Below are 16,696 nucleotides of genomic sequence, written 5' to 3'. Positions count from 1 at the left end.
ATTTACCATAATATAAGCTGTGCAGAAATGGTCCTCATATTGTTTTAAAGCTATTGTCCAGCTCTATAGGTTGAACAAATAATATGCCATCCCCATACGAATAATTACCATGGGTTATTAAAGTATTAAAAATTCAATAACAAAACACCTGTATTTCAAAATTGATCCATTTTTAAAATAAATCTAGCAAATGATGTCATGAACATCTCCAGAAAATTTGGTCTTTGGTTTTTACGTTGTTGCTGAGACATCATTACTTGATTATGTGAAATGTCTATCAAAACCACAGTTCCTTACAATGCTGTTAGCAGTAGCAGAATAGCAGTTAGTGATCAAGGCATGGTACAGGGTTATTATTTTTCATGACAACTTCAACTATTGCCAGAACTAGCTGTGGAAATATAATTTAAATTAAAACATTTCAAATTACTATCAAAATTGAATAAAAAGACAATATTGCCAAAGTAACTGGGAAAAAAGAGAATTAATGGCACAGTCAGAATAGTTTATTTTCCTCTTAAGTTTACACCTTTGACTAGACACTGGCCTACTAAAAAGGGCCTTCATTTGTCAAAAAGCCTGAACAAAACAAAAATAAATAAACTAGATTGGCTTTTATGCTACTAGGGCGAGGAAAGCATTTCAACATTGGTGTAATATTGCATAAGATACATCAGTTTCCAGTGTGGTTTTTCGCTGTTGTTCTGCATATCAGGGAATCTGTGCACTAACTGGTGTGTTTTTATAAGTCAAGTTCCCCTGTTGAAACGCAGGCGGCCCGATTCGAGACCAGCGCATAAGTCTCCCAAGCTTGCGTTTCCTGTATCCAATAAGATGGCAGAATTTTTCTCAATGTGCAATACTGACTGCCAAGTGTGATTTCTGTGATGTGTGTGATGTAGTTTTGTTGTAGAGTGACATAAGGATTCACTTTAATTAAATGTGCTGTCCCCTGTCTTTTTAACCCCAAAGGACGAACCAGCACCAGTGGTGGAGGCCATCGGAGGAAATGCCGCACTGGGCCGCCGGCACCCAGCTCCATCACCGTGTCTGCCGCCACTTCGTCTACTCCCTCCCCGGTGGCAACCAGCAGGGGTCAGCAGGGCTCAGGACGCCGTAGAAATACGGCGGGAGGCCGGTCAGGACGTAGAAATTGGTGTAAAAAACAAAAGGGGCCATTTACAAAAAATTTACACAATCTAGTACGCTTCAGTAACTGCAAATTGGGAAACCCGTTTGACTCAACCCAAGTGGGTGAGAAGATCCCGTGTGAGGATCTCACCCAGAGTGACGACGAGGTTGCAACCATCCTGTGTCGCACTCCATCTATGTCAGAGCCTGAGCCTGAGCCCTGCTCACCGGCCTTCTCCTCCACTTCATTCTTAGTTCCGTCACCCATCCCATCCTCTTTTGTCTCCTCTCCATCTCCATCTTTTTTTACAGACTCTCCTCTGTCACCACACGTAGTCTCACATGTAAGCCCAGCCCCACATCCATCTTCAGCTCCGGCCATGGTTCATCCCACCCCTCCGTATCAGGTTCCAGCGCACCCCTCATCTCAGCTGGTTACGGGTCCGACACCCCCATTTATGTCCCCTTCTGTTGTTTTTGAAAAAATGGAAAGATTCAATAAGTTGCATAACTATTATCTTAGCAACTACCCTAAAATGACCTATGAGGCCAAGTGCTTAACTTACCATTGGTGTATTCAGTTTTGGAGTGAGTTTTTAAATGCAATTTCCATCTGCAAGCAGGGGAGGGACCAAAACCTAGAGGCTCACTACACGTATGTTGACAATTGGGTTGATGAAGCTGAGGTGATATTTCCTAATGATGCGCTGGACCAGCTGAGTGCCATCCCCGGGGTCCTGGAGTTGGCTGTGGAGATGGGCTATCTGTGTGATGTAAATAGTTTTTTATAGAACCTGTAAATAATTAGGTGAGAGATCTCACAAGTACTTAGGATAAGATAAGATTAAGATAGTTTAACCTTAACTTATCCTAAGTTTGTATGACATAAGATTAGAATAAGATCAGACTAATATACGTTAAGATAAGATTTCGTATAACATAAGGTAACATAGAATAAGATAAGACTAATATAGAGTAAGTTAAGATAAGGTTAAGATAAGATTGTATAACGTAAGATAACATAGAATAAGATAAGACTAATATAGTGTAAGTTAAGATAAGGTTAAGATAAGATTGTATAACGTAAGGTAACATAGAATAATATAAGACTAAGATATAAATAAATGTGGATTATTTTGCATTTGGTTTGTGTCTGTGTGGTTATTTAAAACATTGTGAAGTTTGAAACAAAATTTGATTAGCTTAAATAATGATTGGTTAAACTCATGTACATGTAGAGAATTGTAGTGGACTTGCCATTGAATTAAAGGTTTCTTCAGTTCTCACGTGCAATGCAAAAAACATAGAGGGGCAATTCATTAAATGATGCAAGCACAGGGACATGATTTTGGTGTTAAACCCAAATTGCATGACCATTCTGCCGCAAATACAGGCCTTTAAGGTTAAAGGTGCCATCCAACTCTACTTTGAAATCTTGTGAAACTGATAAAGTACATGTTTCTTTGTTTTCTGCACATGTGTCCACCAAACGGAAGGGGCCTGAGAGTGGCATTAAGAGTCTGCAGCTGTATATTATTATTATTATATATATAAAATTATATTTATATTATAATATTATATTATATAAGCTAATTTCCTAGATCCTTAAATTTGCAAGCATAGTGGTGACATAGTTTCATGGACAAAGAGCAAGCCCTAAATGACCAACAGCAAGCAGTTATGAAAGAGGAAAAAGAGAGAAAGAGTCCGACGGAGTCACCACTAGATCCAGTACCAGGGGGGTCAGCCACGTTTCCGTGAAACGTGATATATTGCAGTTTCTTGCATCACGCTGGAACCCCAACCTCGCTCTTAGGTCACCTAGTTCAGACTGGACATTTGCGAGTGGGACTCTGGGCAGGGGCGGGCGATGTGCTCGTTTCCTCAGTCTGTTTCGGACGCCGGCGTGTGTCCCACAGTGCTTCTTTGTTCGGCGCCGCGGGGTCATGCGGCCGTGTCCTTTGTTTGGTTTGTTTTACACAAACGTAAAAGCATGGACTATACCCCTAAAGGGAGGCCTTATTGAAATAATATGGATCATTTAAGGCCTGCATTCAAATATTTCATTAAAATGACTAAATTAAAATGATTAAGTTTACCCATCTTTATCACTCTGCCTTAAACAAAGGAGACGCCTGAATCTCCTCGGTATACAGAGTACACTTTAGATGGGCAATTTATAATTGTTCAGACAGATAATAGTCTACCACGTGAGCGATGCTCAGGTTACTGATCAACACAAGTTTGTCAGAAACAGACTGACAAGATTTTTTAACGTTATGACAAAAAACTATACACACAAATATGAAAAACGATCATGTCCATTCATTATCCCGTGTGCCATTTTACTACAAGCCATGGACACATACAGTGGGTACGGAAAGTATTCAGACCCCCTTCAATTTTTCACTCTTTGTTATATTGCAGCCATTTGCTAAAATCATTTAAAATATTTTTTTTTCCTCATTAATGTACACACAGCACCCCATATTGACAGACAAAAAAAAGAATTTTTTGAAATTGTTGCAGATTTATTAAAAAAGAAAAACTGAAATATCACATGGTCCTAAGTATTCAGACCCTTTGCTCAGTATTTAGTAGAAGCACCCTTTTGAGCTAATACAGCCATGAGTCTTCTTGGGAAAGATGCAACAAGTTTTTCACACCTGGATTTGGGGATCCTCTGCCATTCCTCCTTGCAGATCCTCTCCAGTTCTGTCAGGTTGCATGGTAAACGTTGGTGGACAGCCATTTTTAGGTCTTTCCAGAGATGCTCAATTGGGTTTAAGTCAGGGCTCTGGCTGGGCCATTCAAGAACAGTCAGAGTTGTTGTGAAGCCACTCCTTCGTTATTTTAGCTGTATAGTCACATGACAAAAGATAACTTCGTGACTTAGCAAACTGCATGTTCTTCATCTCCTCTGTATGGACCATAGAGCTGTGTATCGGAGAGTCTGGCAACACGTCACGTTTCAAGATACAGGGATTGCAATTCAATATGTTGCTATATTTTGCAATTTTTAAATCTGATGTTAGGAAAACTTGTCATAGTATAAAAAGCACACCACGTACAAATGGAAGAAATCTGAGTAAAAATGTTAACTTTTTTAAGGCAACCATAATAGGGGGCTGGATTTGCATTTATCACAGTCCCTGTAACAATCTAACGTCATATATATAGCACCACAACTATTTCAGAATCAGCCAACGGTGGTAACGTTACAAGTCTGCAGCGTACGTTGTGCAGGTTACCAAAAATGACTAGTTATCAATTACTGCATATAAAAGTAATTATAATGAGGGTGGGACTGGACCGTGTGTCCGTGAGGAGTTTCGACGTGTGGTGCACGGGTGCGGCGAAACGTGCTGCATCGATCAGCGCATGCTCCTCCAGCCTGACCTAACCTGTATATATAGCCTAATAAAGGAAAATAATAGTGGTCTAAATGTTGCATATTGATCGCTTTAACATCGGGGGAATATGGGCTCAAATGTTCGGTGGTGATGTTTCTGCAACACAGAGATGTTTGCCGATGGATTTTCAAGTACCGCGGAGACATAGTGCCAATGCATGTGTGCTCTCTGGGTAGTTATATTACTGTAGTGTTGCTGCTGTGAGCCAGACAATACGACTGTCTAATTGTACCTATCAGCGTACCTATAATATCACCCATTCATTGCGCCAGGGTAAGGTCGGATGGCGTTACATCATAAACAGGAAATTAGGGGAACATGCTGCCTTTATCCATTAATATTTTCACGCAAGACAAAGGTAACGAGTCCATTGAAATTTCAGTACTTTGCGTTTTTTAATTTGAAATGGTAATTAGTTACATTACTCCTTACAGACAAAAGTAGTGGAATTACAGTAACGCGTTACTACCAACATTGCTAGGTAGTGTGGGATTCAATAGAATTATAAAGAACATACAATGAATAGAGGAAAATGAGAATATAGCTTAAAGCAGGGCATGATGAAAGGGGCGGGGTTGATTCTAGAAAATGCAGTTAACTGAAACGAGAACTGACTGGCGCCGGAATCAGAACCAAGACCACAAGACACGCCAAGAGCTTCTCCCCTCAGGCAGTCTCTCTCATTAACCAAACCAGTCTCTGAATGGACGTTCAATTAATCGTCAGCTGCAGTGAAATATCCACCAGCATAACCAGTGAACAACTGATAAACTTCCTCTATGATTATATTATGCACTCTTGCACATTATGCACACATACTGCGAACTCTTTATATATATTGCACTCTTGCACATATAGTTGACTTGGCTGCTACTTAATAACGACACTATTCAAGAGCCCTTTAAATTATTATACCATTTATATAGTTTATATTCATACTACAATGATTACTATGTACACACATATATAAATATCATAATACCATCATTACTGCCATTAATAAACTTAATTATCATATTATTATCATATTACCCAATTGCCAGTCTATTGTCTATTACCTTTCTGCATATGTCTTTGCTAAATGATGTATGTTCTTTGTAATGTCATGTAAAAGCACCGCCAAGGCAAATTCCTTGTATGGAAACATATATGGATTCCGATTCTACATCCTTCATCAGGACTAGAAAACTTCCATCCAGTGTTGCATTTCACTTTGACGCTGTCGCTTTTGAAACACTTTTCTGTGATCTAGCTCTTGTTTTGGTCGCCGACTATCATCCAACAAAAGGTTCATTTCAGCTCTCCTAATCTGACATAAACCACACTCACAAACACTTTCGGGCTACTGTGCCACCGGGAAGGGATGGACTCCGGTCGGGATGGGTTTCCAGCATTTCCTATCCTGGCTGTTCTCTTTAGGGACAAACACAAGAATGGAGTCTAGTGATCACACCGGAACCTGACTTACCTGAACGGAGATGTACGGAGCAGACTCTCATATGCGCAGGGATGCTCTGGAATGCAAGGTCTTTACGCCCCACCGCTAGAAGCTACGCCATCCGACGCCATTTCGTCAACTATTCCACTTTTGCCCTTTGTCTTTTCCAATCCGGAAAGGAGAAGAAACGTGTACTGGTCCTGAAGACCGAAGAGAGACCGGAGTCGACATGGGGCCGCCGCTTAGCGGGTTGCCGTTAGCCGGGCCTCCGTGACGCCCCCGCTCGGAGTAGAATGCCCAGGGACGTCACAGCCACCGGCGTCCTCCCTGTCCTCCTGTCCTCTCAAAAAACAGCAATCGTTTAAACAAACATGAGGGAAAATTCAAAAGGCAAAGATGACGTCATGCCTTACCTCAGCACAGCTGCCCACCGCACAAGCGACAGCGTGTCACCTTACTTTAAAAAAAAAAGAAAAAAGAAAAACGGCGGGAAATGGGGGCCGCGCACGGACAGGGCCCCTCCCTCACACCACATGCGGCTAATTAGTTGGCCATCCAGAGGCACTCAGTCTATTAGTCACCCATTCAGTCAGTCAGTTCTGCCTTTCAACAACAGGGGGCAGTAGAGGTGCACCGTTCCCGGAAGCACTGCAATACCGGGTCGATGCCTGGAGCAGACGGGGCAAGCCCCACTTCCGGCTCCCTGTTCCAAAAATCCGTTTAATATGTGGTGCCCTCCATGGGGGACGTATCAAAATAACCTTTTCATACCAAAACAAAATGTAAATCAGCTCAAATACATGAATAATAAATATTATGCTTGTACTACTAACATTTACACATAATCACAATCTATAAGGCTGAAACATTCCCACACTATGCAAATCATGCCAACACAGTACAATCAGACTTTCAAAGATAATATTAAACAAATAGAACTACCTGCAGAACTATTACCCATAAAACAGGAAAAGGGCAATAAGACCAGCAAATACAATTATACACCATTTAAACCTAATTACAATTATATGGTCAATAAAACAATTAAAATGTCACCTTATATGCATGCTATTAAAAAGTTAAGACCTTTAACCCTCTGGAGTCGACGGCATCGTCGGCAATGCCGTGTATCTTTCTCGTGTATTTCAGTTCATAACTCGCTGAAATCTTATTATAGAAACATGAAAAAATGCTGACTAAATCCGTAATCTGTCTTCTTTTCAAAACGTCCATTGTCGGAAGTATTAAACTTTTAAAAATTAGGTTAAATCGGCAAAAAATTAAACCATGTCACCTTACTTTGTTTTACCTGCTTCGGGGGCGTGTAGTACCGCTCTCACCCGAGGATCGCTATTCACATTCTAAATAGCCGCATTAGCGTGTATTCAGATCGCATTCGCATGGTAATTTGATTAACAGCACAACGGTGAAACGCGATCCAGATACATCTCCATCAGCACCATAAAAGGGGGGTAGGGACGTGGCCAAGTGACAATGGCTCATTCATACACATGAAAGTTGCTAAATATTCAATGAAAGGAGCCAGAAATAGTTACATGAGTTAGGTTTTTCTTATTCATTTATCCAAATGAATATTGCAACTACACCATTTAGTCATCTTCATGTAGCCAAGACTTTGGTGATCAGATATCTGGGATCAAGACAGACTGCCAGCGTTGCTTACTATGTACTTTTATAATGTTTCTGCAAGTGTTCCAAACTGCATTTTGCAATGTCTATACTTTGAATGTCAAATTACAAACTTCACATAAATCTGACATATTTACAAAGTACACTAAGATTAAGATGAGTTTGTTGCCAAACCAAATATATAAGAAATAATTTATTTGCCAGGAATTAAGTTTATGATATTGAATGAAATGTGTGAGCTTGCCCCAGTTAGTGAAAGTGTGTCCCCTACCCCTAGACTCCAGAGGGTTAAAAAAGAACACATCCGCAGACTTCCAAGCTCTGCACAAGGGTTGGGCTAAAACGGCATTTACACCTTCCCAAAACACATAAAATCAGTAAGCTTGGGAATAAAATAGGTTAATCGCACAATAAACAGCACAACAGATCAAATAAAATGCTAATAAATGTTAATAATGTTAATATTGATGAATAAGTGCTACAGTGATCAACCAAAACAGTGCTCAATAAAATCTTTACGTGCCATTAAATAAAATCCATACCAAATAAAACACACACACAGAAAAACAAAGCACACTTACCTAAAACCCAAAGTGTCCTCTGTGTGCTTCAGGAAAGTGCATCACGTCAACCCTGTAGGATGGAGTGTCACCACCTAGACGAACCGGGGCAGCTTTGCCTAGGATCAAGGCAGTTGGATGGATGTCAACTTACCTCTGGGGGTAGGTCGTTTAGGTAGATGGGTGCTTCCTTCTGGGGGCTGGGGGTTTGGGTGAATGTCAGCTTACTTCTGTGATCAGGGTGTTTGGGTGGGAGCGAGCTTACCTCTGGGGTCAGGGGGTTGAGTTGAAAGCAGCTTGCCTCTGGGGTTGGAACATTTGGGTGGATGTGAGCTTACATGAGGGGCCTGCATTTTTGGGTGGACAGCAGCTTGCCTCTGAGATCGTCTGCCGCTGCCCCCCAACTTTCATAGCCAGGACCCCCTCCCTTCCCTTAGGTAGAATAATTCAGACATCCCAACCTGCAAAAACTCAATTCAGGGAGGTGCCCCCAACCGCCCGACATGGAGTGAGATGTAACTTCAACAAACTTGATTTCACAGTTTAATTTCTTCATTAATTTCCTCTAGTCAGCGCACTAAATTACGAAGGTCAATATTATGTATTATTTTGACAATAATATAAGTAGATTATTTTACCATTTATGCAAATTCCTTAATTATATTCCATTGCTACTTTACAAAAGTCTTCAAGGAGTCTTTCATGACAGCATTGGCAACTAACCAAGTGTCTAACTAGTGTAGACCTGAATACAGCACATGAAATGACACTTGTTAAACTCAACTCAACATGCATTTTACAGTCGTTTAAACCGTCATGAGCAATGCTGAAATCACTGTTGCTAACAGTACAGCACGCAACACTGTCATTATTTTCATCCTTATTAAACAAGGATACACTTTTGTGTAGTCTGAAGTGAAATACGTTTTATATTTCCGTTTTTTGGGGCACTCCCCCTCTGTCATGATGCTCCACTGAACCGATAACTTCGGTCCTCGAGAAGTTAAATAAAAGCCCGCCCGCATTGAAATCTGATTGGCTTATTTTGCTAAGTAAACCAATCAGGATGCTGTCTGTCTAGCACGGGCTACAGGCACACACGCAGGGATCCACACATATGCACGTTCTCTCTTTCTCTCTCTCACGCTCATTCCGTCGTACGCGCGCGTCTCAAGTGCGCGATGCACACGCTACTGTCTGGTATGCATGCTCTTGTTTACTTGCTCTTCTTTCCGGGATATTTTATTCAATTTGCGGGTATCAGGGAGTCGCGGTCAATATGTGGGAGACTCCCGGAACTTCCGGGAGACTCGGGATGTCTGGATAACTGCTTATTTGTACTATAATGATAGCTGTTAATTTTCAGGGAGCTGTGATGATATTCGAAATTGTGCTGGGTTATATAAGTACTGTGAAGCTGTATTCTAATTCTATTTATACTTTCAGCTTATTCACAGGTCTCTCCTGCATTCATCTTACTGTCCGTCCATGCCTACTTTAACGTAAAATCAGACAGATTGCTTAACTTGCAGCTGTCCAATTACGCGTACATGTTTTATTGCTGCAGATAATTAAGGTAGGTAATACAACGCTGAAGGTTAGATGTATAGTACGATTACATATGTACAACATGTGGTAATTTCAGTCAGACAAACGTTTAAAATGGAAAACCAGCTTTCCGTTTCCATAGCACGTCTTAGTCGAAGTACTACACTGCCATCTATTGGAAAAGTCAGGTTACTGAATCGTGAAATGTGTCTGTACTAAAATGGATAATATCTTCAGTCATGTTTTCTTTCAGGACCACTATAAGAGGATTATCAGTATGAAGGTTTATCAATAAAAACAATTTATTAAACTAAATATTACAGGGCTCTCCCTGAAAATACGACGCTCTTAGCTTCCAAAGGCAAGGACACTGTTACCGACAAAGATAACATTAGAATAGTTGTTGTTTCTTTCCTTTTAATTCCTTTGTGCAGAACTCACAAATTACAGACTTTGTACTAATGTCACCTTTTCTACATCTCTGCAGGAGCATTTGGTATCTGCGTATTGTATATGTGGTCAAACTGTAACAAAATAGACAACTTAAATTTCACTTAGAAAGCTGTATCATGTTATAAATTCGGGAAATCACACACCTTCTATATTAACTCTTAAACATTAGGCTTTAGCTTCAATATCTCGAACACACTATCAGACATCTTTAGAACACTTTCGCCTTTTCAATAGAAACCAAATTGTCATGATCCGCTCCGTCCGCTCCCGATGTGTGCCACGCCCCCTCATTATCCACGTGTGCTTTCCCGATCGTGCCCAGCTGTTCCTTGTTATTTTGGTTTGTCTTCTGTATTTAGTCCGCGTCTGAGTACGTTACCCCAGATCCGTCATTGATGTTTGTCGCTGTCTTGGTCCTGTCTGCCCGAATAAACCCCGTTTGCCTGCATTCTCGGCTTGCCTCGCCTGTTTCCCGGCTCGCTCGCTCACCGCACGCAACAGAATGACGGATCTCCACAACGCACCTCCGCAGGTCGATGATCAACGCATCGATCTGCTTCGCGAGGTGCTCTACTGGCTCCACCAGCCGGAGGTCCGGGAGGACTCCGGACTACTGGACTTAGCCAGTAAAAGCGGGACCCTCCTTCAGGAGGTAACCCCGCTCACGGCAGCGCCTGTCATGGCGGAGGTTCGCGAGAACCTCCGACAGCTCGTCGACAGGGTTACGGAGAAGCGGCTTCAGCCGCTCGCCCTCTCCGAGGCAACCCCGCCGCAATCGTCATGCCCCAGCCGCAAGAAGAAGAAGAAGCGGAAGGGGAAAGGGGAAGCAGCCGCCCCGACGCTGCTCTTGGGGGCCTGCTCCTTACTCCCCGCCGGGGATGACATCGCCGCGGCACCGCCTGCAGCAACAACGGCTGCTGACGCCACACTGCCCGCGGCTGCGCTGCCTGCTGCAGCTGCCGCCTCTCTGCCCGCGGCTGCGCTGCCTGCTGCAGCTGCCGCCTCTCTGCCCGCGGCTGCGCTGCCTGCTGCGGCTGCGCTGCCTGCTGCAGCTGCCGCCTCTCTGCCCGCGGCTGCGCTGCCTGCTGCAGCTGCCGCCTCTCTGCCCGCGGCACCGCAACAGCCTGATGCCTGTCTGGCTGCTGCTATCCTGCCATCGCAGGCAACTTCCCCCTTCCAGGGAACACGGCTAGCCCTGAAAGGGGCCAGGGCCGTCTGGGATTCGATTCCCCGGATCCCCAAGGCCCTTGAAGGGGCAGCGCCAGCACGCCCGGCGCCGATCCTGGCGCCTATCTTGGACCTGCCTTCCCCGGACGTGCCTGCTGCAGCTTCTGCCGCTCTGCCAGCGGCACCGCCTGCTGCAGCTTCTGCCGCTCTGCCAGCGGCACCGCCTGCTGCAGCTTCTGCCGCTCTGCCAGCGGCTACGCCTGCCCCGCCCGTCCTGCCCTGCTCGCCTGACCTGCCCGTCCTGCCCTGCTCGCCAGCAGCCACGCCCGCAGTTCCCCCTGCTGATGCTGCCGCGCTGCTTACGGTGGCCCCTGCGGACCGCTCACCGGTCCAGCCCAGCTCGCCTGTCGGCACTGCAGCCACGCCTGCAACTGCCGTCACCGCTCTGCCTGCAGCACCGCCTGCAGCTGGCTGCTTGCCCGAGGTGCCCACGGCGGCGCCCCCTGCTGGCCGCGTGATGGCGACGCCCCCTGCTGGCCGCGTGATGGCGGTGCCCCCTGCTGGCCGCGTGATGGCGGCGCCCGCGACGGCGCCCCCTGCTGGCCGCGTGATGGCGGCGCCCGCGACGGCGCCCCCTGCTGGCCGCGTGACGGAGGTGCCCATCCTGCCGGCACCTGAACTGCCTGTCTCGCCCGTCCTGCCGGCACCTGAACTGCCTGTCTCGCCCGTCCTGCCGGCACCTGACCTGCCTGTCTCGCCTGTCCTGCCTGACCAGCCTGCAGTCCCTGCAGCCGCACCGCCTGAGGAGGACGCTGCTTGGCTCGCGGCGCCCCCTGCTGGCCGCACGCCGGTGGAGGAGGAGGCCGCTCTGTCCGCCGAGGCGCCCCCTGCTGACCGTACACCCAAGGCGCCTACCCAGGCGGCCCCTGCTGACCACGTGACGGCGGCGCCCGCCGAGGCGCCCCCTGCTGGTCGCACGCCTGCAGCGGTCTCCGCTTTGCCCGAGGTGCTCCCTGCTGGCCGCACGCCCAAGCCCGTCTCGCCTGTCCTGCCCGTCTCGCCTGTCCAGCCGGCCCAGCCCGTCTCGCCTGTCCAGCCGGCTCCGCCTGCTGCTACGGCCGCGCCCGTGGCCCCGCCTGAGGCCGCCGCTCTGCCAGCGGCCCCGCCTGAGGCCGCCGCTCTGCCAGCGGCCCCGCCTGAGGCCGCCGCTCTGCCAGCGGCCCCGCCTGAGGCCGCCGCTCTGCCAGCGGCCCCGCCTGAGGCCGCTGCTCTGGCTGCCCCGCCTGCGGCCACGCCGGCTGCCTCTTTAGAGGCCTTGACTCTTGTCCGCCCAGGACTAACCTCCCTCATGACTCCCTCACCCTTGCCTCTGCGAGGCCGACGCCCCCCAGGACCCCGCCTGTCAGTTTCCCGTAAGGGACGGGGACACAGGCGTCGGGCCCGGGTCCCGCCCGCCCTGCCCCCTGGCTCGCCCGTTCGGCCCCTGGCGGTGGCTCGGTGGCTGCCTGCGGGTCCTCCGGCTCGGGGTCGGCGGTCGCCTCCGGATCCCCCCCTGGTTCCTCAGTGCCGGTCCTCGGTCCCGCCTCCGGCTCCGTGTCGGCCGCCTCCGGGCCCCCCTGCTCCGGCTTGGCGTCGGACGGCGCCTTCCCCGGCTCCGGCTGCGCCTCCGCCTGCCGCGGCTTCCCCCTCCGCCTGCCTGTTTCCCGGCTCGCTCGCTCACCGCACGCAACACAAATAAGCCTATAAACATAGTTAAATAACAACTGCATCACATTTGGCGAGAAGACGTTAATTATCCACCGCGATCTCAATCAACCTTAACATAAACCACAAGCGAATTGTAACTACAATAAAATATGCTCACCACGCTGGGCTCAGGAAAGAATCAAAAAATGTAAAGCAATTTGTTATTATTAGATAGTTTAAAGCAGAGATCACTAACAGGCGGACCGCGGTCCGGGTCCGGACCCAGAAGCTGTCCCATACGGACCCAGACCGATAGCCAAAACAGAAAGTTATTATTTTGAACCTGATGGGGTGCTTCTATTTTAACCGACGCAGCTTTTGTAGTCTTTTCGGTAGTGAGTTGGTACTAGAACCGCCGTTTCCCACGCCAATGAAAGTCAAACGCCTTTGATCGCCAAGCAAGACGTAGTTCTGCGTATGCAGCCCTTTGTTTGCGCTAATATGCCATTAGTGTTAATAGCAGCAGCAAAGCTAACACCTGCAACTAAAAAGCGTAATGTTCCTAACAGAGTGGCTGATCGGTCCTGAAATCGTAAAGCTGAAAAGTTTTCAAACACAGTGTATAGGCCTATTATATAACATGTTGGATAAATGGACGTAGTTTATTGGTGACTTCATGTTCGTTGAAGTTTCCGCTTTTTAAGCAACTGTATAAACTGAAAGTAATATTATTTGTTATATAAATCAACTCAGGTGAAACAAAAAATGTATGTTTTCAGGGCTGCCAAATCTCAAGCAGCTGGCATGACACTCACGCTTTCAGACTAACGCAGCAAATCTATATTATTCCATTATAAATATCAGGCATGGAACGGGGAAATAGGAGTCGAATGAACACAAGGTGTAATTAGGAAACCACGGTCAGGTACATACAACCACTACATAACGTTAATGACCACACTCCTAAAGGCACACAGACACGGACTTAAATACACAGAACTAATGAAACACAACTAGAAACAGCTGATGACACGTGGATTCCACATGAGGCAGCGAGGGGGGCGTGGCACACTTCAAGATTCAAGATTCAAAGAGTTTATTATCATATGTACAGAAAAGTAGTATTTCTCAGTACAATGAAATTCTTACTTTGCTGTCCACTCACAAATGCCAGGTTAAATTAAATTAAAGTACAAAAGAGCATACTTGAGAAAAATAGTGCAAAAAGAGCTTAAAGTGCAAAGTGACCTGTTGTGCAAATGAGGTAGGTCATGATATGCAAAGTGATCTGTTATGTAATTGAGGTAGGTCGTCTATTTAGGAGTCTGATTGTAGTGGGGAAGAAAGAGTTGTTTAGCCGGGATGTTCTAGATTTCACACTTCTGAACCTTCGTCCCGAGGGCAGGAGTGTGAACAGTCCGTGTTGGGGGTGTGTCGGGTCTTTGAGGATGGAGGCAGCTCTCCTCAGTGCTCTGCGATGGTAAATGCTCTGCAAAGAGGGCAGTGGAGTCCTAATGATCTTCTCCGCAGTTGTTATCACTCTCTGCAGGCGTTTGCGGTCCATAGCAGTTGTGCTGCCATACCATGCGGTGATACAGCTGGTCAGTGTGCTCTCCACAATGCAGCTGTAGAAATTGCTGAGGATCTTGCGTGACATGCCAAACTTCCTCAGCCTCCTCAGGAAATACAGCCGCTGTTGAGCTTTCTTGACCAGCTGTGTGGTGTTCAGTGTCCAGGTGAGGTCCTCACAGATGTAGATGCCCAGGTATTTAAAGCTGCTCACCCTCTCCACTTCAAGCTCCCGGATAAACAGTGGCAGGCGGGGGCTCCTCGTCTTCCCCATGTAAAAAAAAAACCTATTTTTTTTAAGGCTACTTAAATATATATCACACTAAATAGTTAGACATTATGATCTTCTGGACCTTCGCTTCAAGAAATTTTCTCTAACTGGACCGCTTTAAATTTTAGTTGAATACCCCTGGTTTAAAGTCTTATCAGCTACATGAATTGCGTGCTGTAAATCGTCTCTCTTCTACGGTGGCCCAGAGAGCTCAACGCGCTGCAACTTCAGAAAACACATGCAAACATAAAAAAAACCCACAACAAATTAAGAAAACGTCTCCATCAGTTGGACAACACACAGACGGTTTTAAGGTATGACAGCACAAGTCTCTCAAAAGCCTTCATTACCACCGATGTGAGAGCCACCAGTCTGTAGTCACTGAGGCAAGAGACTCTGGGTTTCTTTGGAATAGGTGTTATTGTGGATGATTTAAGACACAAAGATCCAGTGACTGGTTGAAAATATCTGTGAAGACAGGTTACTGTTGATCTGCACAGTGCTTCAGAGTGGCTGGGGAGTGTTGGAGTACACCTTCTCCACCGGGTCAAGAGATTCACAGCTGACACGTGGAGAAGTTGCAGGTCACCAGTTTATTCTCTGACAGATTGCAATCCGGGAGCGACCATCTGACATACATTCGGCATGTACAAGAGGAGGCTCTGCCATATGTATCAGCTGTTTCCCTTTTAAAGCCCTTTGGGCATCTCCCCCCTCTCTCGGTACCTTCCGTCTACGTGACAACCACATGTTTGATATTTGCTCTAGTTAGTCGGTTAGTACTTGTCCTTCTGGAAGGCTAAAAGATAAGTAGGGGCCGCTGACGTTTTCTGTCGCTTCCTCTATCTGTTCCGATTAGGTCCCCCTGCCCTGCCGGTGCCAGTCAGTTCTCGTTTCAGTTAACTGCATTTTCTAGAATCAACCCCCCCCCCCCCTTTCATCATGCCCTGCTTTAAGCTATATTCTCCTTTTCCTCTATTCATTGTATGTTCTTTATAAATCTATTGAATCCCAAACTACCTAGCAATGTTGGTAGTAACGCGTTACTGTAATTACACTACTTTGGTCTGCAAGGAGTAATGTAACTAATTACCATTTCAAATTAAAAAACGCAAGGTACTGAAATTTCAACGGACTCGTTACCTTTGTCTTGCGTGAAAATATTAATGGATAAAGGCAGCATGTTCCCCTAATTTCCTGTTTATGATGTAACGCCATCCGACCTTACCCTGGCGCAATGAATGGGTGATATTATAGGTACGCTGATAGGTACAATTAGACAGTTGTATTGTCTGGCACTGTCACAGCAGCAACACTAAAGTAATATAACTACCATGCAATTTGCTAAGTCACGAAGTTATCTTTTGTCATGTGACTATACCGTTACATACCTTAACGCAATTAAGATGTTTTCATGTGTTTCTAATGATACAATTACACCACTAGCCATGTAGAGGCATTAATCGGGAATTCATTTCTAAAGGCTTCATGTGACCGAAAAAGATTCCAAACATTCATAGGTACGTATCTAAGAGGATTTTGGGATTTATAAAGAAAAACGTATGCTGAAAACAACTCGCACGTTTTGTGAACGAGGCTGAAGGGGATGCGGTTTCGACAGAATCCTGTAGAGGGCACTGTGTATGCTAAATTGAAGGCTCCAGGAATGTTGTCGGCATTTCATTTCATTTCATTTCATGGTCACACGGCCGTCGGCTCTGAAATTAAACTGTTCTTTTAAATAGAATTTTTTAAATTTGCAAACTGAATTGTATGCTGTGTTTGAATGTTCAGATATCATTAGATATTT

The 16,696-nt window shown here is 45.8% G+C and overlaps 1 pseudogene; it reads right to left on the bottom strand.

Annotated features, from left to right (window-relative positions):
* Positions 1 to 6,605: 6,605 nt before the first annotated feature.
* Positions 6,606 to 6,838, bottom strand: LOC140583236 (U2 spliceosomal RNA; annotated as a pseudogene).
* Between the last annotated feature and the right edge of the window lie 9,858 nt (positions 6,839 to 16,696).

Source organism: Paramormyrops kingsleyae, chromosome 25, assembly GCF_048594095.1.
Source record: "Paramormyrops kingsleyae isolate MSU_618 chromosome 25, PKINGS_0.4, whole genome shotgun sequence".
Classification (NCBI taxonomy): domain Eukaryota; kingdom Metazoa; phylum Chordata; class Actinopteri; order Osteoglossiformes; family Mormyridae; genus Paramormyrops; species Paramormyrops kingsleyae.
Note: the sequence above shows the minus strand (reverse complement) of the source record. Positions and strands in the feature narration are given on the sequence as shown.